This window comes from Oncorhynchus kisutch, linkage group LG8, assembly GCF_002021735.2.
Source record: "Oncorhynchus kisutch isolate 150728-3 linkage group LG8, Okis_V2, whole genome shotgun sequence".
NCBI classification, from domain to species: domain Eukaryota; kingdom Metazoa; phylum Chordata; class Actinopteri; order Salmoniformes; family Salmonidae; genus Oncorhynchus; species Oncorhynchus kisutch.
In genome coordinates, this window is record NC_034181.2 from 44,767,063 (window position 1) to 44,786,434 (window position 19,372).

Consider the following 19,372-nt stretch of genomic DNA (forward strand, 5'->3'; position numbering starts at 1 on the left):
TGCACTGTGTTGAATTGGTCTTAATTGTGTTTGCCTAATAAGGCCATTCAGATTATAGTGATATCTATTTTTAGGTAACTGTTAACTGCTTGTTCAATAGTGACTGATTTGAAATTAATGACATTGTGATTTCTTTTACAGACTGTGAAATGTACGTGCAAGTATTTTCCTTGTTAGTATTGCATATATTACTTTACTTAGATAATATAGTGTTTATTTCCTTCTATTCCTGATACGTGTGCATTGAAATGGCTGAGAGTAGATAGAATCAATGACTGAGCCATTTGTCTGTTATGATTTATGTTGAACTTCCTTTGGGTATAACAATTCATATTTTGCCAGGAAAGCATAAACATTTCTCCCAAAGTGTTGATGGTCCTGGTTTACCCAGATTCATATACTGTAGCACATTGTCTGGCATATCGGGACATTTACTGTACGTTAGGAATTTCACAACCAAAATATACAAAGCCCTGCTCCTTGTGTTACAGCTTGTGACGAGCAATTTTCCCTCGTGTCAAAATGTGTATTCTCTCATGCTCAAGTAATGCTGCTTTCCTAAAGACCTTATACCAAATAATTGCCAAATATGTAGTCTTCAGAAAAGTAGTTTTTTTGTTTGTTTCACAAAATATATTAATATGTGTTATTAGTGTGTGTGTGTGTGGTGTGTGTGTGTGTGTGTGTGTGTGTGTGTGTGTGTGTGTGTGTGTGTGTGTGTGTGTGTGTGTGTGTGTGTGTGTGTGGTGTGTGTGTGTGTGTGTGTGTGTGTGGGTGTGTGTGTGTGTGTGTGTATTTGCATGTACAGCAGATGTGAGTACATCTTACGGTGTCTGTGTGATTGTGTGTATATGCGGTCAAGCCATTCCAATTGGTTTGATTGTGAGAATAATAAATAATTACTCCTTGGAGTAGACAGCGAGTGTTTAAGGGCTGATTTAGCTATTGCCAAGCCCATTATTGCACTTCTCCACTATTTAACACTGATCAATGTAATTAGGATCAGCTGTAACAGCAGAGTTTATCAAGTTCCAACCACTCCGATGAAATATAAGCATTTTGTTCGCAGGAATGAAGATTTTATCGCCTCTCCTAAAACAACGTGCTGCCACTGTTACTCGAGTTGATGAAAACACAAAGCTATAATGTTCTGTCTTCTAATCCTTTGTTCTTTACGTCATTTATCCTGGCATATAGAATGTATAATCATTGCAGATTAACTCATATTCTATTTGTTATTTAATGGTACAGACTGCAAAAAAAACAAACATATTTCTCTCTTGAATCTCACAACATGACTGATAGTCCATAGCCTGGGGTAAGAGCAGCCTGGTCTCAGAACAAAACATATTATATTTTACAAACATTCATGCCACTCCATTTAGTGTGATACAGTATGTTACTTTACAATAGTGTGCGTTACTAGACTAGACTCAACAAATTAAATGGAAATCCGGGACACTCATATGTATGATATGTTAGGTATGGTTACATCAGACAGTAGGTTACCTAAGGCAAAAGTGCATAATGTGAACGTCTAGCAAGGTTGAGTGTTCCAGTATCATCATGGACAACTTTAGTATTTTAGTTACTCAGCTGCTTTGCAACTACTAAGCATTGTTAGATAACCCTTCCCTTAACCTTAACCCTAACTCCAAACCTTAACCCTAACCTAGTGTAGGCATTGGTACAGCACGGCAAGTTGTACCGATACACCAAGTCTGGAACCAACAGGACCCTGAACAGCTTCTACCCCCAAGCCATAATACAGCGAAATAGTTAGTCCGGTTAGCTATTGGTTAATGATTTAATTATCTGCATTGACCCTTTTCAGGACTAACTGTTTTGACTCATCACATACACTGCTGCTACTGTTTATTATCTATCATGTTGCCTAGTCACTTTATCTCTCCTTATACGTGCATATCTACCTCAATTACTTTGTACACCTGCACATCGACTCGGTACTGGTACCCAGTGTACTGCATATAGCCAAGTTATCATTACTCGTTGTGTATTTATTCCTCATGTTAATATTTTTCTCTAATTTCTCTTTTTTTTCTCTGCACTGTTGGGTAAGTAAGAATTTCACTGTTAGTCTACAAAGCATGTGACAAATAGAGTTGAAGTCGGAAGTTTACATACACCTTAGCCAAATACATTTAAACTCCGTTTTTCACAATTCCTGACATTTAATCCTAGTAAAAATTCCCTGTGTTAGGTCAGTTAGGATCACCACTTTATTTTAAAAATGTGAAATGTCAGAATAATAGTAGAGAGAATGATTTATTTCAGCTTTTATTTCTTTCATCACATTCCTAGTGGGTCAGAAGCTTACATACACTCAATTAGTATTTGGCAGCATTGCCTTTAAATTGTTTAACTTGGGTCAAACATTTCAGGTAGCCTTCCACAAGCTTCCCACAATAAGTTGGGTGAATTTTGGCCCATTACTCCTGACAGAGCTGGTGTAACTGACTCAGTAGGCCTCCTTGCTCACACGCTCTTTCAGTTCTCACCACAAATCTTCTATAGGATTGAGGTCAGGGCTTTGTGATGGCCAGTCCAATACTTTGACTTAGTTGTCCTTAAGCCATTTTTCCACAACTTTGAAATTATGCTTGTGGTCATTGTCCATTTGGAAGACCCATTTGCGACCAAGCTTTAACTTCCTGACTGATGTCTTGAAACGTTGCTTCAATACATCCACATAATTTTCATGCCTCATGAAGCCATCTATTTTGTGAAGTGCACCAGTCCCTCCTGCAGCAAAGCACACCCACAACATGATGCTGCCACCCATGTGCTTCACAGTTGGGATGGTGTTCTTCAGCTTGCAAGCCCCCCCTTTTTCCTCCAAATATAACGTTGGTCATTATGGCCAAACAGATCACTTTTTGTTTCATCAGACCAGAGGACATTTCTCCAAAAAGTACGATCTTTGTCCCCATGTGCAGTTGCAAACCGTAGACTGGCTTTTTTTATGGCAGTTTTGGAGCAGTAGCTTCTACCTTGCTGAGCAGCCTTTCAGGTTATGTCGATATAGGACTCGTTTTACTGAGGATATGGATACTTTTGTGCCTGTTTCCTCCAGCATCTTCACAAGGTCCTTTGCTGTTGTTCTGAGATTGATTTGCACTTTTCGCACCAAAGTACGTTCATCTCTAGGAGACAGAACGTGTCTCCTTCCTGAATGGTATGATGGCTGCATGGTCCCATGGTGTTTATACTTGCGTACTATTGTTTGTACAGATGAAAGTGGTACCTTCAGGCGTTTGGAAATTGCTCCCAAGGATGAACCAGACTTGTGGAGGTCTTGGCTGATTTCTTTTGATTTTCCCATGATGTCAAGCAAAGAGGCACTGAGTTTGAAGATAGGCCTTGAAATACATCCACAGGTACACCTCCAATTGACTCCAATGAAGTCAATTAGCCTATCAGAAGCTTCTAAAGCCATGACATAATTTTGTGGAATATTCCAAGCTGTTTAAAGGCACAGTCAACTTAGTGTATGTAAACTTCTGACCCACTGGAATTGTGATATAGTGAATTATAAGTGAAATAATCTGTCTGTAAACAATTGTTGGAAAAATTACTTGTGTCATGCACGAAGTAATGTCCTATCCGACTTGCCAAAACTATAGTTTGTTATCAAGAAATGATGTGGTTGAAAAACAAGTTTTAATGACTCCAACCCAAGTGTATGTAAACGTTTCGACTTGTAACATTCGCAACTGTAACATTTGATTGGATTGGATTTGATATAGGTGGTGGGCCGAGTCCTTAAAACGTGAAGTCGATCGAGTCAAGGGAGGAGCAGATTTGATGTATATGACAGTAAAACATTATTTTGATGGCTATACATTTTGTTGACGCCTTCAATTCTTGCACATTTTCTCATGAAAAGTATATTTCATACTTGCCAAACTACTAAACTTGAACCAATCAGAACTCCGGTACAAATCAAATTAAACGTTGTTTGTCACATGTGCCGAATACAACTAGTGTAGACCTTACCGTGAAATGCTTACATACAAGCCCTTAACCAACAGCGCATTTCAAGAAGAGTTAAGAAAATATTTATCAAATCAACTAAAGTAAAAAATTATCAAAAGTAACACAATAACATATCAGTAACGAGGCTACATACAGGGGTACCAATACCAAGTCAGTGTGTGGGGGTACAGGTTAGTTAAACTAATTTGTACTATGCATAGATAATATATAGTGAGTAGCAGCAGTGTACAAAACAAATGGAGAGGGGGGGGGGTGTCAATGTAAATAGTACGGTAGCCATTTGATTAATTGTTCAGCAGTCTAATGGTTTGGGGGTAGAATCTGTTAAGGAGCCTTTTGGTCCTAGACTTGGCTCTCCGGTACGGCTTTCCGTGCGGTAGAATAGAAAACAGTCTATGACTTGGGTGACTGGAGGCTCGGGACAAGCTTTTGGGCTTTCCTCTGACACTGCCTAGTATATAGGTCCTGGATGGCAGGAAGCTTGGCCCCAGTGATGTACTGGGCCATACGCATTACAGTAGGGACTTACGTTCAGATGCCGAGCAGTTTCCATACCAGGCGGTGATGCAACCGGTCAGGATGCTCTCGGTGGTGCAGCTGTAGAACGTTTTGAGGATCTACATACCCCTCGTGATAAATGCAGCCAATGGCACAGCCTCTTGTGAAAATGCGACCTGTTGTCTGATGAAGAGGAACAGATATAGCTAGCTATATGTTTTGGCTAGTAGACTGAAATAAGATAAAAGCCATTTTCTAGTGCACATGAAATATGCAGCATGCAATACGAATTGTCTTGATCATATGAAGAGGTAACTTTGTTGACCATTTTGCCAATATATTGAAAGCTAGCCAATGTTACAGACTAGCCTAGCCAGCTACTGTAACTGTTAAAGTGTGTTTCATTAACTACCTCTCTGTCAGTGAATGACATTTGTTGAATCATGTTTCGGTGTGATTATATGTCTCCTTTCAAGCAACTAGCTGCAGACTTTAAGAAACATTCAGTCATATGCTTTGCACTAAAACCCAAATCAAGCATGTAGATACTGTAGGAATATGTGTGTGTGTTTCTTGCATGCTAGAACAGAGGTATAAAAATGACAGCTATATATTAGCCAATACATATAGCATAGCCTACTCATACAGTGTACCTTCCAATACATTATTCTATAAAAAAACAAACTGTTGTACAACGTGCCCTACAATAGGATTTCTAAACCAGAGGAGTTCCCAAATAGCAGCGGCCCAATACAATGGTGGGTATGCATCATGTTGGATACATTGGAATATAATATCTGGAGAGTGATAAAGGCAGGATTACCAAACAAGCAGTTGGGAAATGAATGCTGGAGTTTTGAATACTAAATGTTCAGTGAACATTTAGGGCGTTTGAAATGATGAACTCTCCTAACTAACCTAAAAGTTGATTTTGCCAAAATCCTGCCAATACATGAAATATTCTGCTTACTATGACTGAGTGTGAGACATGTTTCCCATAATGTACATAAGAACAAAGAACACCGTCACAAATAGTGTTTCACCATTTATTGAGTACGGAGACAAATAGCAAAGGTGTGTCAGTCAGTATTTCAAGTATCTAAATATAGTGTCACCTACCAATCAACGTATATCAAGTGGCGTGGAGGGCACAATCTCGCAATGTTGCAATCCGGAAATGAGAGCTTTTACCGTCTATGCCAAAAGCCTGGGCCTCTGATGGAGACTGTAGAACTGTCATCAACTCATTCTTCAGTAGTCCCCCTTCTCTCCAGGATCATTTGTGTGCCCGGGTCTCATAGGCGTATCACCAATGTAGCTGAACGATGTTGAGAGAGACAAGTGCCTTAGCAGAATGCTGTCTAAAGCTTGTCTGGTACAGAGATGTGAACTCCACCATCTATGGCAAAAGCCTGGGCTCCTGAAGGGAACAATAGAATTCTACGATAGTAGAATAATCTGTTTGTCACCTGTTACACTGATTCTACATTGAATGAAGTCTTGGAGATGCTCAAACAAGCGCGTGTATTTCTGTAGTTACCCACAAAAGATATCACAGCAGGCAAATGCATATGCCGTCTCAATATCTAAATGGTGACAGTAGGGCTCGTTCAAACTGCAGTAGGATGGTTCTCCTCACTTGTGAGAGCCCATGCTTGGTGGATAGCACTTGGTTCATCTCTGGGAGCAGGACACAGGCGAGCTGAATAGATCACGTGAGACAAAATTGAGAGACAAGAATGAATTAAATAAATCATGACAGCAAAGGAATGTAGTTTGTGAGCTAGAAAATGAACAATCGCGGAACATCCAGTGCTACGATATCATCCGACTCCGACTATTGACGGGGATAATGTGGCATTTCTTATGTGTCAGTGTGAATGAAATGAGTGGGTCCTGCCTTGATGACTCTATTAGATTGACACGACTTAGAAAAAAAGGTGCTGTCTGGAACCTAAAATGGGTCTTCGGCTGTCCCCCATAGGATAACCCTTTGAAGAACCTTTGTTGGTTCCAGGTAGAACCCTTTTATTTCCATGTAGAACCATTTTGGGTTCCATGTAGAACCCTTTCCACAGAAGAACCCAAAATGGTTTGACCTGGAGCCAAAAAGGGTTATCCTATGACCGAAGAACACTTTTGGAACCCTTTTTTTCTAAGAGTACATAGATTTTTGTAGTCTTAAATGATTCCTTGGAATAAACTGATAGCTACAATGCTCCTTGTCCCGGAATGACATGCTAGCTACTGATTAAGCTATCTGCTCCTGGTAGCTGGCAACAAATCTGCTTGTTGTAACTACTGTAGCTAGCTAACTAGCAAACTAGATACATTACTAAGGTTCCTGTGTTCTAAATTGGGAGTCATATTACAGCTTGCATTGATAGTATCACGTTTCTGTCGCTAAATAGTTGGATTACAAATAAATATAAAAGACTACCTGAGGATAGCAGTTTGATGGATGGAGGTCGCTCTCAAGCTGTCGTGTGTGGTAAGGGTGATCACCACAAATTGTCTCGGACCGCGACCTCCCCCCACCTCCCCACTTCAAGCACACACACACTGATTGCTGTATATGGCTATATGGCTGTCATTATTTATGGAGTGAGCTGAGGCTTTCATCCTGATAGTTTGCCTCTCTCCCCTGCTGGTTTGTGTCTGTCAAAGCGCTGTAATTTGGCTCAACGTATGGCCCAGTGTGCCAGAGTTAATGAGGGGCTGTTTGAGAGTTAAATGCATGTGAATAATGAGAGAGCGCGAGAGAGAGAGAGAGAGAGAGAGAGGGAGAGGGAGAGGGAGAGGGAGAGGGAGTCAACAAATGCCTAGGGAACACAGTGATCAGAGACACTACTCACTAGATCCATGTACTGGTAGCTACTTCTGGCATGATTCCATCCATCCATGTAAACCCTAGTCAGTTTGTTCAATCACACTCTGCTGGGTGGGTTGTTTGAATGTGCTTTTGCGGTGTGTTTCCACATGTGCGTTTGTGCATGCGTATACTACCACGTCTGTATATCCGTTATGAGCATGCTGTTAGGACAGAGTGCTAGTGTAGGTGAGACTACGCAGGGGCGGACAGACAGACAGGGTGGAATAGGATTCTGGCCATGAGGAGTTTCTGTTGATACTCTCTGAGGGAACCATAATGTGTGTAATATGGAGGCCTGAAGAAACGACACCTTGATGCAGTACACGCACCTGGTGTGTATGGAGGCAACTACGGGATTATGTTGTCTTGGCGACACAATCAGCTCCATTGAATTGTGTGTCGGGCTGCTAAACGCACAGATGTTTACGTGTGTCGCATTTCCATACGTTTAAATGGCTTAAGGAGGATAGACTCCCCTCCCCTTCAATGCTCAGGGAAACACTATGGATAAGGACAAGACATGCTGCTTGAGCCTGGTAATGGGGAAAACGAAGGCCTCCATTTTCTAGATCAGTGATACACACTATGTTTAATATGCCATCCATTAAAGAACTTTTAACAATGGCATATGATTCCAAACAAAATGCAGCTTTTTCCAGACATAAGACCATTGCAGTATTTTTCACCTCAAATATGCCCCTGAATCTTCCACAGCCCAGAGCATGGCAGGGATAAAGTCAGTTACTGGGTTGGCACTGCTAATGAGTGCCACGCTGTCCCCACTAATCTGATATATCATATTAGCCTGTAGATGTGGCTGTCGGCATATGCCCAGTGGATGGGCCAGTGGCATGAAGGGATGCAGGCAGGCAGGCAGGATGATTACATGGCCTTTGTCATCATCAGAGAGTGTATGGGCTCTAGTCAGGATGATCTCCTCCCCTATTCTAAACAGTGTAATTAAAACAGGGGCCAGAGATGTTTAAACATGCAGGAATCCTGGTGCTTGAACAAAGGGCCACTTTGCCCAACATTGCTATCAGGGTGAAGTGTAATGGTAGAAGTCAAAATAAGGCGATTCATTTACTCTCGTTGAGCTAAGTGCATTCTTGGCTCACAGAGGGGGTGCCTGGCTCGGCGAAAGCCAGAGAGCCTATTTGTGAAGGCAAATGTCACCGCCCTGCATCTCTCTCGGCTATAGCCTACACCCCCCACTACTGCCTGCGTCCTAGTGTTTACCTCTCTCTCTCTCTCTCTCTCTCTCTCTCTCTCTCTCTCTCTCTCTCTCTCTCTCTCTCCACCCCTTTTTCCCAGCGTCAGCTCCCTCTCCCCTCCACTCCACAAGATCTCAGTTTATCCTCCCTCACTTCCATCCCTCTCTCTCTCTGTCTACGCCCCTCTCTCAGCCTCCAAACGAATGTGTTGTGTGTATGACAAGGAGATGGCTAGCTAATTGATAAGTGTGATTGAAGCAAACATGAATGTCTGCTCCTGAATACTGGGTTTAACACCTTTCAGTCCGACAGTGTGGGACTCGCCGCGTCTGTTTGCACTGCAAGCGGAGCAGTCAGTGGTTTGTGTGTCGCCACTCTATCACAAAACCAAACAGTGTATGTTCACTCTGGGCCGACCCAATGTTTTATAAGGCTGTAACCTTGTGTGTGTGTGTGTGTGTGTGTGTGTGTGTGTGTGTGTGTGTGTGTGTGTGTGTGTGTGTGTGTGTGTGTGTGTGTGTGTGTGTGTGTGTGTGTGTGTGTGTGTGTGTGTGTGTGGAGCTGCCAACGTAATGAATAGGCGGCTCACCTCATGCATGCTAATGTTATGTTGTAAGCAGTTTTGTTGACAAGTGCTAATACTTTTTTCACACTATCATCAATAGCAGCTAATACAACCGCCATTTTTCTACAGCTCTCCATGCAAGGCATGATGGATTGTGACCTTAATATGGGTTAGCCCAGTTTAGAAATCTTAAACAACCTGCAATAAATCACAACATTATTACAATGCACTTTAATTGGTTAAGGACTGTTTATTTCCTAAAAAGGTAGGAAAAAAATGGGTTTTTGGCACTTTTTAATTTGCAAAGTGCATTTTCATTAAGAATGGCAGTCGAATATTACCCTCCTTTGTCATGCAAAATACGCAACACACCAGCAATCTATTAATTGGACAGAAAACGCGGTGCCAGCGCAAATCTCTCTTTCCCTCTCAGTGCAGGGGAGCGGCTGGATCTATTAGGAAAAGGGGAACGGAGAAAAGCGAAACACCTTCCCTCACTCCATGCCCACTTCCTTCTGATGGAAATACAACAAACCTCTGATTTAACCTGTTTCCCTCTCTCTTCTTCAGCTAATTAAGTGTAAATATGAAGGACACGTTTAGTAATTATGTGAAGCCTCCTGTTGCTTTTTTACTGCTGTCGTTTTTCATGGAGACACTGGTGATTCATTGAAGTGTTTTGGGAAAATCCAAAGTTCTACCTAGTTCAGGAATAAAACTTCAACATGTCTTGCCAGCGGTGTTGAACCAATTGGCTGATGCATCACACTTTCTCATAGTGTGACTACTACATCCAATGTAATTGCGCTTGCCTAGACCTACGCAGTAACAAATGGACGTATGTGAGGTGAGGTCTTAACATCAGTGAACGGTATCATGCAGTGCACATGGCCCGCTGGAGCAAAATGACTCTAATTAGATTGAAATGTCTCATGTTTCTAACTTTCATCATTTGTATCTCATTTATTTTGCCCTTTTGTCTGCTGAATGGGTCAGCGCTCAGAGTTGAAGTGTTTTGATTGGTCAGTATGCTCGAGTGTTCTGGTTGGTCAGTGCACTTGGAGATGGAGTGTTCTGATTGGCGTCGCCCGCGTCCTGATGTTGTTACTTTGGCAGCATGACTGCACATTGCCAGCTGCCGGTGACAGGTTGCCGCCCTGAGATGTCACAATCCTATCATGTGTTTCTAACCCCCCACCCCCCACCCCTCTGCCTCCCAGTCCCCTCACGGCCGTCACTCACCCATCTCTCTTCGACGCCTCCTAGACCAATCAGCCTCTGTCTCCCGGGACGCTGTGTCACACATTTAAGGATGCATGACAAAGTGCTCCTTGATTTCCCAGTGGCCACTAGCTGCAGCCTGCTCACCCTGTCTCACACACACACACACACACACACACACACACACACATGCACACACACACACACACACGCACACACACACGCACACACCCTTTACATAGGGCATAGGACACATGTCAGAGGACATCACGTCAGCAGAGTGTGTGTGGCAGCCTGGGAGTTTAGAAATCCTTCTCTCATTTGCATTAGCAGTCAATTGCCACGGTTGAATTGCAACTCTTCACCAACACAGATGATAACAGAGTACATGTTTCACTTATTGCTTTTGGAGAGGTAATGTATCATTGGAAATGTAAGAGATCAATGTATTTTTTTATGTACTTTTTAGGATAATTTAAAACCTAGATTCTAAGGAGTAATTGATATTCAAGCACAATCCCAAAAATGTTTTTCTCTCTTTCCACAACAACTTTATCTCACTGTCAGTGAAGGATGCAGTCTGTTGAAATAGATATTCACCATTTGTAAAGGTGCAGCGCATTTTATTTAAAAGCAAGCCACCACTTCAACTTGACACTAAAAGCTGTCTGTTTCACCAGCAACTTCCAGGTCTCGTCCGTTTGGGTCTGCCTCTCTGTTTACTTCCTTATCAACATGGAAATGGTTCTAGACTACCGGGGCCCAGTTTTTCAAAAGTTTTATTTTGTCCGGAGCACCTGAATTTTGACTATCGGAAAGGATTAAATGCATAGAAATAGAAGGAATAGAACAGGAGTCCCCATTCAAGTCTACAAATCGCCCGTTCTATTAATTGTATTTCTATGCATTGGATCGTATCCAGATAAATACCTTTTGAAAAACTGGGCCCAGGACAGTGAACACTCACCCTCTTCCAAAGACCAAACTCCTCTTTGATGTTGACATTTTTAAACAAAAAGAAAAACCCAGAGTTTGACCTTTCTGCCACGTGTCCCTTTGAAAGTAAATGAACTGCACTTTGAGAGAGAATCAACTTCACTTTGAAACAGAAATTAGTCAAATGGAACTTCAGCACTGTGCTGTCAGAATGTCACCCCTCTTGTTCCAGAAAAAATAGTCTCTTTTGACCTCTCTACCCAAGGCATTGTGGCTATGTACTCACGTGTGTGGAGTAGACGGAGTACGTTCCTTCTCACCCACAACTCACTCGCAGACAGAGCTTTTATGCCGGATGAAAGCAAAACTTCAATTGGAGAGAGCTTTCAGCGCTGGTGTACAGGGGTACAATGAAGAAAGGGGCTGCAGTAATGCTACAAAGCCATTTGTGGCACACTTTCACACAATTACGGCCTTTCTCTCAAAAAATGGCTTGTTTATAATAGGTGACTGAGGCAACAATTGTGGTGGAGTAGCTTTGAAGAGCGAGCGTGTTGCTCTTCAGAGACTGGAGGGGATACAATGTGCCCAACATATGAGAGAAATGCTGGATAATCCTTATGAAATGAATAGAAAATCACAATAAGTGTGTGTGTGTGTGTTGGGGGGGGGGGGTTGTTGGGGTTTGCAGTTATCAAAACAAGCATGAAGAGTAGGAAGATAAAGTCCCGCCTCCTAGAACACAGCTGCCAGTCAAAGCATTTGAAAGCTTCCAAACAGAAGCCAATCGGCTTCTGCTCCAATGGCAGTCACATTCACCAGGCTTCTGTGGAAAGTGGGGAACAGGAATTGTTCATGACACAAAGCCACTGCTTATCCAAAAAACCAACACAGCCCTCAGCTTAAGAGATAATAAATCAATTTACCATACTGTATACGTTGGTTGCTTTTTTTAAACGGTTGTTTTTGGTAAAGGAGTAATCCCTGTAATAGAAAACGCACTCCTTGTACAATGTTGATGGATGATCATTTTCTTTGTGAATGCCATGCCTGACACCCCATGTGTGAGTTCCAGGTATGGCTTTGTGCAGGCACTGATTCTCCGTCTGAAGGGTGAAGTGACGTGCCGTCACATCTGCTGGGATGTCTGCGTGTGTGACTGTGTGTCTGTATGTTTACTTAGGATCCTGTGACGCGTGCCATTCCATTAAGATACTCGCAAACTAGAACGCCAGCGGGAAACACAGTCAGTCGTTGGAAAGGTATCCTCTGCATCAAAGCCATTGTGTACATTTGTCTGTAGTCTATAAACCCCACTGCTGGTTCCTTTTTTCCACTGCCTATCTCCGTTTGTCGTCCAATAGCGGGTCCCCATTTCTATTTCATGGTGAATGGGATATTAGTTCAAAAGTTACCCACCCAAAGCTAGCATTTAGGATCCAACACAGGCACAGTTTGTCTTCATGGTGTGATTAGTGGTGTCTGTGGCGTCGGTGCCGACAGAGCATCGAGGTGATTAACATTCCCCGTCGAGACAACAGATCCGTCTAAACCACAACCTTGATGAGCCGTCTAGTCCTGGTCTGGTCAATACATCCGGATTCTTCCATGTGCGTTTAACACCACATTGTCTCTACCCACTGTCTCAGTACTCAGTCATGGACAGGCCAATAACTGTCCTAGGGGTGTGTGTTCAGCTCGCAGACATAGTGATGGATCTGTCTTCTATCAATTAGGCGGAAAGGTGAAGAGATGTTATGTACCATGGGGCATTGCGTTGAGGGCTTCAGTTCTCTTTCTTCCTTTTCCTTTTTCTCTCTTTCTGGCTCGTTTCGCCTCGACTCCCCTCGTTCTTCCACGGTGCTCAGTTCGTTCAGTGGTGAGTGTCAGGTTCAGCTCAGGTGTGCTGCACACAAAGGCAGAGAGAGGGAGAGAGTGGATCTGTGACCATTGACTGTGCACTGTTTACCTTAGCGAGTCACACGCTGTGACGTTGGAAAGTGAAAACACCGGCAGCCACGTTCCGCCCCGTCTCAGGCATGACGGGCAGCTCTGTCAGCGAGTGACATGGGCCGGGCCTCGTAACGGGAGGGGGGAGGGAAGCCTACCAGCTCAACAGAGATTGGTAAACTCCTCTGGTACCTGTCCATACCTGCCTTAGTGTTTTTGTATTTCCTCATTTGATTACGTCCAATCAGAAGTCATGCTTCCGGTTCATGGCTCGGGTTCATCTTTTTGTGTGTCACCTGCATCCCAGACCTGTTTTACTTGTGGATCAGACACACACATGCATATAAGCATGCATACTCTCACACGCACACACAGATCATCACTCTCATAAGGATTTATGGATCCTAATAGGCATTCCTTAAAGTCTCTGGGATGAAATGTCAGAATTGATGGCAGGCAGCCTTTTTTATTGCCTGTGTGGTGTTTGTAATTAGGCTAAATAGATGGGATTGGACACGTATGGTAAAGGCTACATTTCTCGCCCAATAGGATTTATGGCTGCACTGTGCATTCCAAGGCCTGCTCTAATGCAGTCCTTTGCATCCGGACACATGTAGTTGATTTGTATGTCGCGTCGGCCCTGGCCTGGTGACACGTAGCACTTTGCGAATGCTTTTGACATGGATTGGCCTGGTAACTCCGTGTTGAACCGATGTGTTAACTGCGATATGACTGCTGGGTGGCGAGCACGAGATTGATGCTTGATTCGAAGGAATCGAATGAAGCCCATTGTTATTGTGGCGTTCAAGGTTCATTTTATAGCCACTGAGCGTCTGCGTGAACTGAGCTCTCTAGTAGTCTGCTGTCTGTTCCAAACGTGCACTTTCTTTGCATGTTCAAAACGTGCACTTTATTTTGTGTTCCAATAACATCTCTGTCATAAATCACTCTATAATTCACTCTATAATTCCTGCAGTTAGTATTGAGGTAATTAGAATGCATGGTCATTGGTACACTTGAACAATCCTTTGTCCGGAGTATACTCTTTCATAGATGTGCGATCAAGTAAGGCGTAGCTTAGCTGATGTGTTGATGTGTTTGAAGCCAGTTAAGCTCGGCTTGGAACTCTCTGTAACATTGACCCTGTTCTTTTCCCTCCATAAAGTTGGTTAGCTTTTGAGGATGTAACTTCCTTATAGGATCCATGTCTGAGGGCGTCGGCAGATGACGTGGAAACCGGCCACTAGGGGCAACGGTGAGCGCTGTTACCCTTCAAGTAGGTTTTGTGTTTGCTAGGGCACTGTGGACGGGGATGGTGGATGGGCGTAAACATCTGCCTCTGATTCCAAAGGTTGCACGTTCTAAGCAAATACAAAGCTGTTTTTGAGATGTTTGTTTTAAGCCTATCCCAAACCTTAACTCTTACCTTAACCATTCGGAGTTAATGCCTAACCTTACAATTTCAGAGTTAATGCCTAAACCTAGCCCTGTCCCGAAACCTAACCCTGACCATACAAATGTGGAGTTAAGGCATGAACTTAACCCTAAACACTTTGAAATGTGATGTTTAAGAAACAAGAACATCTCTATTCTGACGTGAGACTGTGAGAACTAGTTGCAGTTTTACCCTCCAGATTGAATCATAGCGGAGGGGGCTGCTCTCATCCACTAAGGTCTCACTCCTGGTTAAAGGAGAACAAAACTAATCATACATATTCACATGCATTCATGCACAACCCAACTACTGTACACTATGCGTTCGAGGCCAGACAAGTGGGTGTGTGTTGCTGAACCACATACTGAACCATTGTGTTTGCCCGCTCTACACATGCAACGCACAGACGCTGTACACAGATGTACACACACACACACACACACACACATACACGCACACACATACACGCACACACATACACGCACACACACACACACACACACACACACGCACATATATTCCCCCTCAGGCTATCAGGCAGAGGAGGGGAACATGGCGAAGACAGGCCCATTGACAGGCCAGTGGCAGTAACTTATTGTGTATTGATGGGGTGTGACAAAGCATGTGGGAATGCAGGCGTGCGTGGTAGAGAGGGTTAGGGTGTGTGTGTGTCTGTGTGTGTGTCTGTTCAGGCGAGCAGGCATATGTGTGTGTGCATTTGCATGCATCATGCCTGCATGTGTATTTCTGTGTGAGTGTGTGTGTGCATGTCTGTGTGTGTTTGTGTTCACTTGCATGTGCGCTTGCAGCGGGCGGAGTGGAGACCCTTCACAGCTCATTTAGCCCAAATGGGGCCACCTGGGTGGTGCTGGAGCTCAGTGGGGCGGCCCTGGCACTCTGGAGCCCCGCTGACAGGCCCCAAATATAGTGGCGCCTTCGGCCAATTAATCAACACAGGCACACTGACAAATCACCACACACTGACCTAATGAGAGAGAGAGCGAGAGAGAGAGAGAGAGAGCGAGAGAGAGAGAGAGATAGAGAGAGAGAGAGAGAGAATATGAGTGACTTAGTGACTCCTTCATTGGGACATGGGGGTAAATAATGAGGTAATGAGAGGAGAATGTTAACACAGTTGTCATTGAGCGCTGATCCCTGACTCCTTCTTCCCCAAACACAACCATAGCCTGGCTCTGTTATGAGGAAAATAAAACCCACAGAAACAAAATGCTGAGAAAGCCCACAACCCCCATCAATCCCCCTCAATGCTTTTCTAGCTATGAAAAATAAATACTGGGTTTTTAATACAGCACCCACTGTTCTCATGTTGCTTCAAAATAGATTAGGAGCTACAGGACATGTAAACGAGAACAACATTGATGTATGTGTCCGACTAAACTCTGGCCCGAGGTGGCATCTCCTCTAAACCTGCCCGTATCCAAATCAAATGAGCTCAGATCCGAGGTGAAATCAGAGCCTTGGACAGCATGGCTGCTCCGCTAATGAACCCCTATGGCCATCCATCCACAGCATATTACAACCAAGCACGCTCAGACACCAAGGCAATAATCATTGATATGTAATACCATGTTCAGATTGCTATTGCCCTGACATTTCGAACAGTCAATAGCAAAATGCGTTTTTATCATGCTTCGCCTGTCAATAATACAACACTACGGTATAAAGGTGGATTGACATCCCATATTAGTCATTGGGGTCCAGATGAAAGATGGTAGCTATGACTGTATCTGTACATTTGCCCTATCATACTATCTATCTGCTTGTGGTTACAATGTAGAGTCATGAATGTGCTTCTTGTTAGATCCCATGTGTTGAATAGTAATCCTATGAAGGTGACCTAAACGAGGACAATCAGAACTTGCAACTGATTTTTTTTTAAACAAAAATGTATAAACATATATTTATATTTGTACAGTACCAGTCAAAAGTTTGAACACACCTACACATTCAAAGGTTTTTCTTTATTTTTTATATTTTATACATTGTAGAATAATAGTGAAGACATCAAAACTGTGAAATAACACATGGAATCATGTAGTAACCAATAAAGTGTTAAACAACTGGTACTGTGTGTATATACAGTTGAAGTCTGAAGTTCACCTACACTTAGGTTGGAGTCATTAAAACTCGTTTTTCAACCACTCCACAAATTTCTTGTTAACAAACTATAGTTTTGGCAAGTCGGTCATTTTTCCAACAATTGTTTACAGACAGATTATTTAACTTGTAATTTACTGTATCACAATTCCAGTGGGTCAGAAGTTTACATACACTAAGTTGACTGTGCCTTTAAACTGTTGTCGTGTCTTTGGCTATGCCGGATTAAGTGATATGACATTTCTCCAAAATTAATATCACCTGATTGAGCTAATCATGTAAATGTAATTAACTAGAGAGTCGGGCACCACAAAATAATATTTATAGAGCTGTCTTCCAAATAAACTCTTAAAGACCTAGTAATATTTTACATCAATAGCAGTCAATATTAATAATCGTCATCTTAATTCAGTCTCATCTGAAAGTTGTAAATTCTTGGTTATCTGCACGAACCCTGGCTAACAAGTTGAACCAGCAATACAAAATTGGGTTTAATTATTTATTTACTAAATACGTAACTAATCACACAGAATTACTCATACACATAATTAAATCATAACTTGATTACAAATTACATCATGAAGGAAAACGTCCCTAGCGGGCGGAACAGATATGACAGCTTGTTACACAAAAGAAAAGGGGCTGGGTTTGAGTGAAAGAGCGGGAAGACTGAGGAACAAAGGGCGAAGCTGTGCTATCGTAAATACAGTATCTTATGCATTCTAAATTACCACCCATTTGGAAAAGGAAAATGCAATATATATTTACTCTGAGCTACGCTTCGGTAGGTTGGTGGTAGATGGTAGGCCGTGTTGCCCAACCGAGTCCTTTGTTCTTTTGAAGAATGTCTCTGCTGGTAAATTGAATACGTTGTAGTAACGTCGTTGTGTGGTAGACGGGATACTCGGCTGTTGCTAACTCAACGGCTAGGAGGTATCACTTCTGTAGTGAATAAGACTTCAAAGTTCATACCATTCGCAACCAAAGCTCACGCTGATGTTGGCTTCATTCTGTAGTTATTATCTGAACCATTCTGACATCGGACCGTCGTCCTCACGTCCTCGGAACAGGAGGTTATATTGTCGTCAAGGGCTTATATAGGAAGGGAGAGGGGGGCGTGTTTGAAAAGTTTTATAGCAAATGTCCCTTCACAGGGGCGAGCCACTGATTGAGCAGAGCCCTACCTTATGAAAACCCAAATCTCACATTTTAGAAGCTAAAATCACATCATCCCATCACGAATAATTTCATATTCAAACATTTACATTGAACAACAATTCCATGTGAATCCGATAACTCTGATGTATAGACTTTCCACTGTAGAGTTTGTCATCTTATCATTGATGAGAATGTCTCAGATGACAACCACTATTCAACCGAACTGACATCATATTCATTAAGTACCACCGCATATGTTAAATTGGTTGGATTACCAGAATATTGTTCATTTCCCCCCACCTTCTGATGTTCCCAGAATCTCTATGTTAACCAAGGGTTTTGCAAATGTAACATCAGTAGGGTAGAGAGAGGAAAAAGGGGGGAAGAGGTATTTATGACTGTCATGACACTGTTGAATGTAGGGGGCAGTATTCAAATCAAATCAAATCAAATTTATTTATATAGCCCTTCGTACATCAGCTGATATCTCAAAGTGCTGTACAGAAACCCAGCCTAAAACCCCAAACAGCAAGCAATGCAGGTGGAGAAGCACGGTGGCTAGGAAAAACTCCCTAGAAAGGCCAATACCTAGGAAGAAACCTAGAGAGGAACCAGGCTATGTGGGGTGGCCAGTCCTCTTCTGGCTGTGCCGGGTGGAGATTATAACAGAACATGGTCAAGATGTTCAATGTTCATAAATGACCAGCATGGTCGAATAATAATAAGGCAGAACAGTTGAAACTAGAGCAGCAGCACAGTCAGGTGGAAGTTGAAACTGGAGCAGCAGCATGGCCAGGTAGACTGGGGACAGCAAGGAGTCATCATGTCAGGTAGTCCTGGGGCATGGTCCTAGGGCTCAGGTCAGTTGAAACTGGAACAGCAGCATGGCCAGGTGGACTGGGGACAGCAAGGAGTCATCATGTCAGGTAGTCCTGGGGCATGGTCCTAGGGCTCAGGTCCTCCGAGAGAGAGAAAGAAAGAGAGAAGGAGAGAATTAGAGAACGCACACTTAGATTCACACAGGACACCGAATAGGACAGGAGAAGTACTCCAGATATAACAAACTGACCCCAGCCCCCCGACACATAAACTACTGCAGCATAAATACTGGAGGCTGAGACAGGAGGGGTCAGGAGACACTGTGGCCCCATCCGAGGACACCCCCGGACAGGGCCAAACAGGAAGGATATAACCCCACCCACTTTGCCAAAGCACAGCCCCCACACCACTAGAGGGATATCTTCAACCACCAACTTACCATCCTGAGACAAGGCTGAGTATAGCCCACAAAGATCTCCGCCACGGCACAACCCAAGGGGGGGGGGGGGCGCCAACCCAGACAGGATGACCACAACAGTGAATCAACCCACTCAGGTGACGCACCCCCT

At 43.1% G+C, this 19,372-nt stretch overlaps 1 protein-coding gene and 1 long non-coding RNA gene across 2 annotated transcripts in view; one reads left to right on the plus strand and one right to left on the minus strand.

Moving 5' to 3' along the window:
* kiaa0825 (KIAA0825 ortholog) overlaps nt 1-19,372 on the plus strand; it is a 153,221-nt gene that overhangs the window by 119,428 nt on the left and 14,421 nt on the right. The window lies entirely within an intron of this gene.
* Nucleotides 5,548-13,263, minus strand: LOC116374855 (uncharacterized). Its single transcript, XR_004210831.1, has 3 exons — nt 11,610-13,263; nt 10,409-10,535; nt 5,548-6,217 (listed from the first exon to the last, which is right to left on the minus strand). It is a non-coding gene; the product is annotated as an uncharacterized LOC116374855 (long non-coding RNA).